Genomic DNA, 8,914 nt, shown 5'->3' with positions numbered 1-8,914 from the left:
CAATCTCGTGGTATCTCTCTAGGAATCGTGTTGAGCAGAGAGAACACTTCCGTTTTCTGCTCCGCCTTTTATTCCGAGTAGAAACCGCCTTTTTCGGAGGATGTTCGTAGCAATGCATGTTTTATGTAGCGCTCCACTTTGGGGAGATCATCACCTACCTGGCCAGACTGTCCTTTCCTGTACGAAACCTGGTAACGAGTGGATTCCACCCTTTCCCTCGTTTTTCAGTTTGATGGTGACCACGACTAGCCAGAGGTGAGTAAAGCATCAAGCGTTTCTTCTTTTCGATTTCAGTTTTTGTAATTGACAAGTTTAATTTTCCTCTTTTCCATTACTGCAGCTTCTAGTTAGAATCAGCACAAGTCCTCAGGTAAGTATTTCTTTCGTTGTGTTGCTAGTGATTAAAACGAATTCCTTTCTGCTTATATTTCCTTTAACCAACTTTTGCAAGTCTAACCAAAAATAATCACCCATGCTTGATCATAGCCAGAATTATTTTTCTGTTACAGGTATTTTATTTTATTACTACATAATGCATGCATGGCTCCATTCGACCAGGAACGACTAGAGTAATACTACAATTAGTGTGCGTGTGCTCACAAGCTGCTTGAAGGGCGCTGGTAATATTATTCCTACTATCTATCAACTACGAGCTGGGGCGGTAATGCAATGATGGACCTCCGATTAGTAATATCCGATACGATAGTAGGAATGGCAGTTTTGTGAGCTTTCATAGGCTCTTCCACATTCACGCACAATCTTGTGGTATCTCTCTAGGAATCCTGTTGGGTAGAGAGAACAAAAAGTCCCTTCCCTCGTTTTGGAAGGTTGTTCGCAGCAACGCTTGTTTTATATGGTGCCCTCTTTAGGGAGTTCAACACCTTGTTGTACGGAACCCGATCAAAATCCAGTTAATGATGGCATGAGTTTGTTGCGTCCGTCATCTGGTCGTCTTTTTATACGCTTGCATGTGGCGAGCAGAAAAGACGTGCTCGAGCAGGCTGGAAGGAGAACACTCCCCCGAATGAGAAAAATGGGCCTCCCTCTCTCCCGTGTGCTTCCATCAAGGCCCAAATTGTGTGTGTTCTCCTTCGCAGGCCTGGTCCTCCAACTTTCCTTGACTTTGCAGGTAACTAATCTGGAGCTTTTCTAAAGCTCTTTTCTCAGTGTCGAGGTGTTGAGTCAACTCCCAGCTCAACAAATACCTGCAGCGCAAGGTGCGCTTTTCCGAATTCCCCCGAAGAGGGAGCGACACGTGCTCGTGTTTCTACTATGTAATTCACGCGTGCCTCCACTCGACTACGGACGACTAGAGTAATACTGCTATTAGTTTGCGTGTGCTCACAAGCTGCTTGAAGGGCGCTGGTAATATTATTCCTACTATCTATCAACTATGAGCTGGGGCGGTAATGCAATGATGGACCTCCGATTAATAATATCCGATACGATAGTAGGAATGGCAGTTTTGTGAGCTTACATAGGCTCTTCCACATTCACGCACAATCTAGTGGTATCTCTCTAGGAATCCTGTTGGGTAGAGAGAACAAAAAGTCCCTTCCCTCGTTTTGGAAGGTTGTTCACAGCAACGCTTGTTTTATATGGTGACCTCTTTAGGTAGTTCAACACCTTGCTCTCCTTGACTCTCCTCATTGTCGAGGTTCTGAGTCCGGTTCCAGGTGTACAAATAGGTGCAAGTCTGGATAGGGAATCTCCCCAAGTGGGTGAGCCTACGCTCTTTCTTATCAGGCGACACGTGCTCGTGTTACTACATAATGCATGCATGGCTCCATTCGACCAGGAACGACTAGAGTAATACTACCATTAGTTTGTGTGTTCTCACAATCTGCCTGAAGGGCGCTGGTAATATTATTCCTACTATCTATCAACTACGAGCTGGGGCGGTAATGCAATGATGGACCTCCGATTAATAATATCTGATACGATAGTAGGAATGGCAGTTTTGTGAGCTTTCATCACCTCCTCCTCATTCACGCACAATCTCGTGGTATCTCTCTAGGAATCGTGTTGAGTAGAGAGAACACTTCCGTTTTCTGCTCCGCCTTTTATTCCGAGTAGAAACCGCCTTTTTCGGAGGATGTTCGTAGCAATGCATGTTTTATGTAGCGCTCCACTTTGGGGAGATCATCACCTACCTGGCCAGACTGTCCTTTCCTGTACGGTACCTGGTAACTAGTGGATTCCACCCTTTCCCTCCTTTTTCAGTTTGATGGCGACCACGACCAGCCAGAGGTGAGTAAAGCATCAAGCGTTTCTTCTTTTCGATTTCAGTTTTTGTAATTGACAAGTTTAATTTTCCTCTTTTCCATTACTGCAGCTTCTAGTTAGAATCAGCACAATCCTCAGGTAAGTATTTATTTCGTTGTGTTGCTAGTGATTAAAACGAATTCCTTTCTGCTTGTATTTCCTTTAACCAACTTTAGCAAGTCTAACCGAAAATATTCACCCATGCATGATCATAACCAAAATTATTTTTCTGTTACAGGTATTTTATTTTAATAAAAATTAACAAAATAATTAACATACACTCAGTAAAATGCAATGTACTAAAGTAACATAAATAAAACAAAATGTAAAAATAATAATGCAAAATACAACTAGTTATTACAGGTTTCAACAGCAACAGCCATGACCCTGTCATCCCAATATTGGATGCAGTTCCAGAAAGTCATAAAGTAAGTATTGATATCTTCTTCTAATTATAATTTTTTAAAAAAAGAAAATTTCACAAAAAATAACATACTGTGATCTAAAGGAAAATAAACCGAAAAAAAAAAATGTAAAAATAATAATACAACTAGTTATTACAGGTTTCAACAGCAACAGCCATGACCCTGTCATCCCAATATTGGATGCAGTTCCAGAAAGTCATAAAGTAAGTATTGATATCTTCTTCTAATTATAATTTTTTAAAAAAAGAAAATTTAACAAAAAATAAAATACTGTGATCTAAAGGAAAATAAACCGAAAAAAAATGTAAAAATAATAATACAACTAGTTATTACAGGTTTCAACAGCAACAGCCATGACCCTGTCATCCCAATATTGGATGCAGTTCCAGAAAGTCATAAAGTAAGTATTGTTATTTCCTAATTATAATTTCCAAAAAAATAATTTCATAAAAATAAAATGCTATGAAATAAAGGAAAATAAATAAAACAAACAAACCAAAAAAAGAAAAAAAACAATTAAAAAAAAAGAAAAAGTTATTCAAGTTTTCAGCACCAGCAGCAGCAACACCCATGACCCCTCTCATCCCCATCTTGGAAGCAGTTCCAGAAATTCCTAAAGTAAGTAATAATATATTTTTTTTTTATAAGCAACTCCAACTTCCCATCGAATTCATAAAGGTTTCATTTATTGTATCAATGTGTCTTGGTGGTGCTGCAACCACTACCTTAATTTATTTCTAATTTTCTAGTGATTGTTGAGACTTCAGGACTCTAAACCACCTTTTCAGCACTTGTTTTGTACCAGCTGCTGAATTTGCTTTGTTTTAGATGGGTTTCAGTTAATTTCTTAATTTACTTGATTTCTTTTTTGTCTAATGACTTTTGATGATTCCAGCTTCTAATTGGCCCTTTCTTTTCTTGTTCTCCAGTACCGTTGAACAATACTCGCTTTTTTCGCACCTGATAAATTTTGCTAATTTCTTTTTTCTCTTTTTGTTCCAGACTTTATCCTGTCTATTAACTTTTATTCTCTTTCTAGTTCTCTTGCAGCGTTGAACATTACTTGTTTTTTTTTTTAGTTATTTTTTACTAATGAGTGTTGAGACTTGAAGATTCTAAAAGAGCATTTCTTTACAGCACCTGATGAATTTTTTCTTATAATGTCCTATTTACTTGATTTCTTTTTTGTCTAATGACTTTTGATTAGGGGTAGGCTATAGAAACAAAATTTTTCAAATAAATGCCAAAAAAAACCTTCATTTATATGTAAATAGATGGGAACAAGTGATTTTGTTCAAAATGGGTCAAAATTGGAGGGTCGCTGGCCCCAAACGTGATTTGACCGCGTCAACGCGTGAAAATGGCCCAAATTTCGGCCCCGAACACACTTGATCACTTATTGAAAGCCACAGGGTGCATTTTTTCGCTATAAATGCATTTGTATCATTAAATCTAACATTCCCATTGGCTATCCCACAAGTAGGGTTTTTTTTAGGGTATCTCAGAGTCCAAAATGGGTCAAATTACCCCAAAATTAGCCAAAAATGGTCGGAAATCACAGATTTTCCAAAATGCACCTCCCATGGGCTCAAAGACACCTCTACATGGCAGAAACTGTTGGGAAAGGCTTGAAGCAGGCACTCTCCTAACTTTTGCACTGTTAATGAGGGGTATAAGGACCTTTAAAAGGGGCTAAATATGGCCGATTTAGCCAATGAGTCAAAAAGTCCCTAAGAATCAACATAGGTTGTCAAAAAGGGGCTTAATTTGAGTTATAGATGGAAAATTACCAAATAAGGAAATGTTTTCTTTCTGTATCAATGGAATGGCATCTTTAAATAGACACGATAACATTGCATTGCATTAATTGTGAATTTGATTGAACTAAGATTATAATTACGACGATTGGACTTATCTTCTGCTTGATTCTCTTCCAACTGAGGCTGAATGTGTTCAAGCTGTGCAGCAACATCATGCTGCCAAATATGGTACCACGACACAGAAAAATCATATTGACCAGTTCTCCTTGCGATTACTACAATTGTGGCAGAAAGCCTTTGGAAGTGATGTTCGTTATGTTACAATACCTGGGATAAAACATAAACTTGATCGATGGCTAAAAATTTACGATAAAGATGTCTACAAAGCAAAGGGTTCCAGACGTGTGAATATAATTAAATGGAAACGAGAGCACCATGTCCTTCTCAATATACTTTCAAAAGATGTGAATCCTGATGAATTTGATGTACATGAACGAAGATTCTTTGCCGATCAAAAGTCTCTCTCTCTCGCAAATGGCTCATTGTGCCAGAGCATGATACCTCAAACAATTTGAACTACTCATTAAACAGATCGGGTACAATCCGTAGCACTGTCCCATGTACCGAGATCGCCAGCCAAACACATGTCACTTAGTCAATCAAAATAGCTGTAGCAAATTCCTGTGCTGCAGCCAACATTTAATGCATTATATTGATATTTTACTGTTGAATGATTTTAAAGTAATGTGAAGTGAAGCTGTGTCTTGAAATAACAAAATAATTCCTTTGCTAATTACTCATAGCTTTTATCAAGTTATTCAATATATTGGTTACAAATCTAGAAATAGCGAATCGAGGGCCATTTTCATCAATTTTGGGGTAACTATGAGAACACTATGAATTCAGACTCTTCTTGGACAGCATTTTATTGACATTCAATGTTCAATTTACAATTAATTACTTTCTGAGAAGTTGATGTAGTAAAGTTACAATGTTTCTAAAAAGTATCATTGATGAATGAACTAATGATTCATATGTTATGTACCGTAAAGCGTAATTTTGTCATTTTTGGATTGTTTTGACCCTTTTTACATCCCCCAAAGATCTCTAAATACAAATGGAAGTCTTCCAACTGTAAAAAGCCATACAGGAGTGTTTATAGGAGCCCGATGAGATATAATACCTGCATTTTGGGGATTATCCGTGATTTTCATTCATTTTTGGCTAATTTTTGGGTAAATTTGACCCATTTTGAACCCTTAAGATACCTTGAAAAGCCCTATATAGGTGGGATAGCCAGTGAGAATGTTAGATTTAAATTTATAGAGCCATTTATGGTCAAAAATTGCACCCTGTGTGTCTTGGGAGGTGCATTTTGGAAAATCCGTGATTTCCGACCATTTTTGGCTACTTTTGGGGTAATTTTGACCCATTTTGGACTCTGAGATACCCTTAAAAAAACCGTACTTGTGAGATAGCCAATGGGAATGTTAGATTTAATGATACAAATGCATTTATAGTCAAAAAATGCATCCTGTGGCTTTCAATAAGTGATTAAGTGTGTTCGGGGCCGAAATTTGGGCCATTTTCACGCGTTGACGCGGTCAAATCACGTTTGGGGCCAGTGACCCTCCAATTTTTTTGTTCCCATCTATTTACATATAATAAGCCACTTTTGGCATTTATTTGAAAAATTTTGCTTCTATAGCCTACCCCTATTTTGATGATTCCAGCTTCTAATTGGCCCTTTCTTTTCTTGTTCTCCAGTACCGTTGAACATTACTCGCTTTTTTCGCACCTGATAAATTTCGCTAATTTCTTTTTTCTCTTTTTGTTCCAGACTTTATCCTGTCTATTAACTTTTATTCTCTTTCTAGTTCTCTTGCAGCGTTGAACATTACTTGTTTTTTTTTACTTATTTTTACCATACGCACAGATTTGGTAAAGTTAGCCGAAAACAATTATATATAACATTTCTTCAGTTTGAACTCATTTTTGCCGAGAGAGAGATAGGTTTCCTTGTTCATGTGGATTTGTATGTAAATGTATGAACAATATGCTTTGTAATTATATACAAATATTTACATTACTATTTTTTTTTTTTTTTAATTACATTTTCACCCCAAACAAGGCACTTTGCCACTATCAGGGGGAAACATCTACTAGGGTACTATGTAGGGATTTGGGCAGGGAGGTGTTGGTTCACGTTGCACTTGAACTTATGCATGTCAGTACAGTTGGGGAAGCAGTGACCTGGAATGGAATTCCAAATTCTAGCAGTTCTGGGGAAGAAACTACTGGAGTAGAAAGATCTTTTAAATGTAGGGATCTCTACAGTGTGGGGGTGGGATTTTGCAGCTTGTCGGGTCTGTCGAGGGTGTTTACGTTGTGGGGGCAAAAGTGCTTGCATGCAGTTCATCAGAGCATTCACCATTATAATACTTGTAGAACAGGCAGAGGGATGCAACGTTTCGACGATGGGACAGAGGCTGAAGCTTAGATGCCAGTTTAGGGCCTATCAGATTTGCGACTCTCTTTTGAACCCTGTCAAGGAGTGAGAGACTAGTAGCCGATGCACCAGCCCAAATATGACAGCAATACTCCATACATGGGCGAATAGTGGCCTTGTTGGAGAGGTACAGGATACTTTCGGGTGTTAGAAGTTTTCTAGCACGGTAGAGAGAGAGAGAGCCCACCTTCCTCGCACCGGCCCTGGCAATGCTCTCGATGTAATTGTTCCAGCTATAATTATCATTTTCATTATGGATCAGTAATATAATTTTACTACTGTTAATATATTCTAATAAATTATAATATATTAAATAACTATAAAAACTAAAACTAATAATTAAAAACAAAAAAATCATGATTAGATACTAAAACATAACTTATAAATTAGCGCTAAATTAAATTATAACTGATCAAATAATAAACACTAAACCTCGACATAAATGTAAATATCAAAATGTTAAATTGTATAAATACTGAAAGATTAAACACTAATACTAAAATAATACTTTAAAACCAAAAATATACCAGAGAATAAGTGATAAGCTGTTCTAAAAATAAACTTATTACTAGTAAAAATATCTTGCTGATCCATATAAGAAAATGATGATAATAATAATGGCATATTAAAAATTAGCAATTATTAGAATAACGATTGCGCTCAAATTCGAGTTTGCCCTTTACACGCCTTTGCAGTAATATTTATGCCCCAAAACTGAAAAATGTGGCTGATTACTTGGACCTCAAAGTTCTAAACTAGCATAATTGTCTGGCATCTCAGTACTTTGTACAAAACTAACATTTTAGCCGTGGGAGTTGTGGGGGTTTTGTGTTGAGCCAAACAAGGAAAAACGCGTGGTAGCAGGGAGGAAGGCTAGAACCCGTTATGTGTTTGTGTATGACCACTGGCAGTGACGTAGGTTTAAATTAAAGCTAGAGAAAAGAAAGCACGGCATGACTTACAAATACATCGTGGATTAAAGCAGCAACCCCCTAGCTATTTGTCGCGTGAAGTAATAATTACACTTATATATATTTTTCCTTTATTTTTAACTTTGACACATTAACCATTATTGATTAAGGGTCATATGAATTTATTACGTTAGATCCATGGCCAAGGAAACTATATCTAACATTTCAATGGTTTATACTATAAGTTGTACACTTTCACTTTTATAGATATATCCATTTAAAAATTACTCGGACTTGTAACGACATGATTCCATTTCCGTTGGATTAAAACTTGTCTCTTTTTTCTTTTTTTTTTTTTTTAGCAACCAGCCGAAACTTCTCCCAGAAGAAGACCACTCCCATCCAAAATTTCTACAAGAACAGGATAGCCGCCGCCACTTCAGGGTCCTGGATATGACCTTAAACTGTATCCGATGGTAAAGCTCCATAAGCAGGCTTGGGGAGTGTGGAGCCACCCTTTAATTATCATTGCTCCCAGGTCCACTCTGACCCGGAGTGGTAGTACCTGTTAGGGTCCCCACTGTGGGTTACATATTTTTCTTCTAATAAACCTTTTAAAACTATAAGTCTATTTTCTGTGTTATCTATTTGTTATACATCATGTTTATTGATATCTGGTAAACGATTTATAAGCCCCGAATTTAATTGTGATATTCGTTTTCAGCATACTCGAAAACATTAAAAAAATCGACATAGAATTACATATCAAATAAAAAAAAAAAAAAAGCTAACCCTGACCCCCAACCCTAATCCATCCTAGAGACAATTTGATCAAAGAGGAGCAGCATGAATATCAGCAATAATGTATGCAAAAAAAAAAAAAAATTACTTAATATTGGTTTGAACTATAAAGAACTCTGCACTTGGTGAGTTTTGGTCATTTTTGGATATATTACTATTTTCGGCATGACAATTAAATACTTAATATTGGTTTTGTCTTTAAACGACACTTAAAGTCAAACAGCATTTTTGAAGTAGTTTTTA

General features: G+C 37.0%; 1 long non-coding RNA gene across 2 annotated transcripts; it reads left to right on the top strand.

Annotated features, from left to right (window-relative positions):
• Positions 1–266: 266 nt before the first annotated feature.
• On the top strand, positions 267–8,496 carry LOC145273645 (uncharacterized). 2 transcript variants are annotated; one of them, XR_013866451.1, is made up of 2 exons: positions 267–3,090; positions 8,233–8,496. It is a non-coding gene; the product is annotated as an uncharacterized LOC145273645 (long non-coding RNA). The 2 variants fall into 2 exon arrangements; XR_013866452.1 differs by having other exon boundaries at positions 267–3,308.
• The last annotated feature ends 418 nt before the right edge of the window (positions 8,497–8,914 follow it).

The sequence above is a fragment of the Euprymna scolopes genome, unplaced genomic scaffold, assembly GCF_053919585.1.
Source record: "Euprymna scolopes isolate OS-2025 unplaced genomic scaffold, ASM5391958v1 sca122, whole genome shotgun sequence".
Lineage (NCBI taxonomy): Eukaryota > Metazoa > Mollusca > Cephalopoda > Sepiida > Sepiolidae > Euprymna > Euprymna scolopes.
This window is presented reverse-complemented; position numbering and strand designations above follow the sequence as displayed.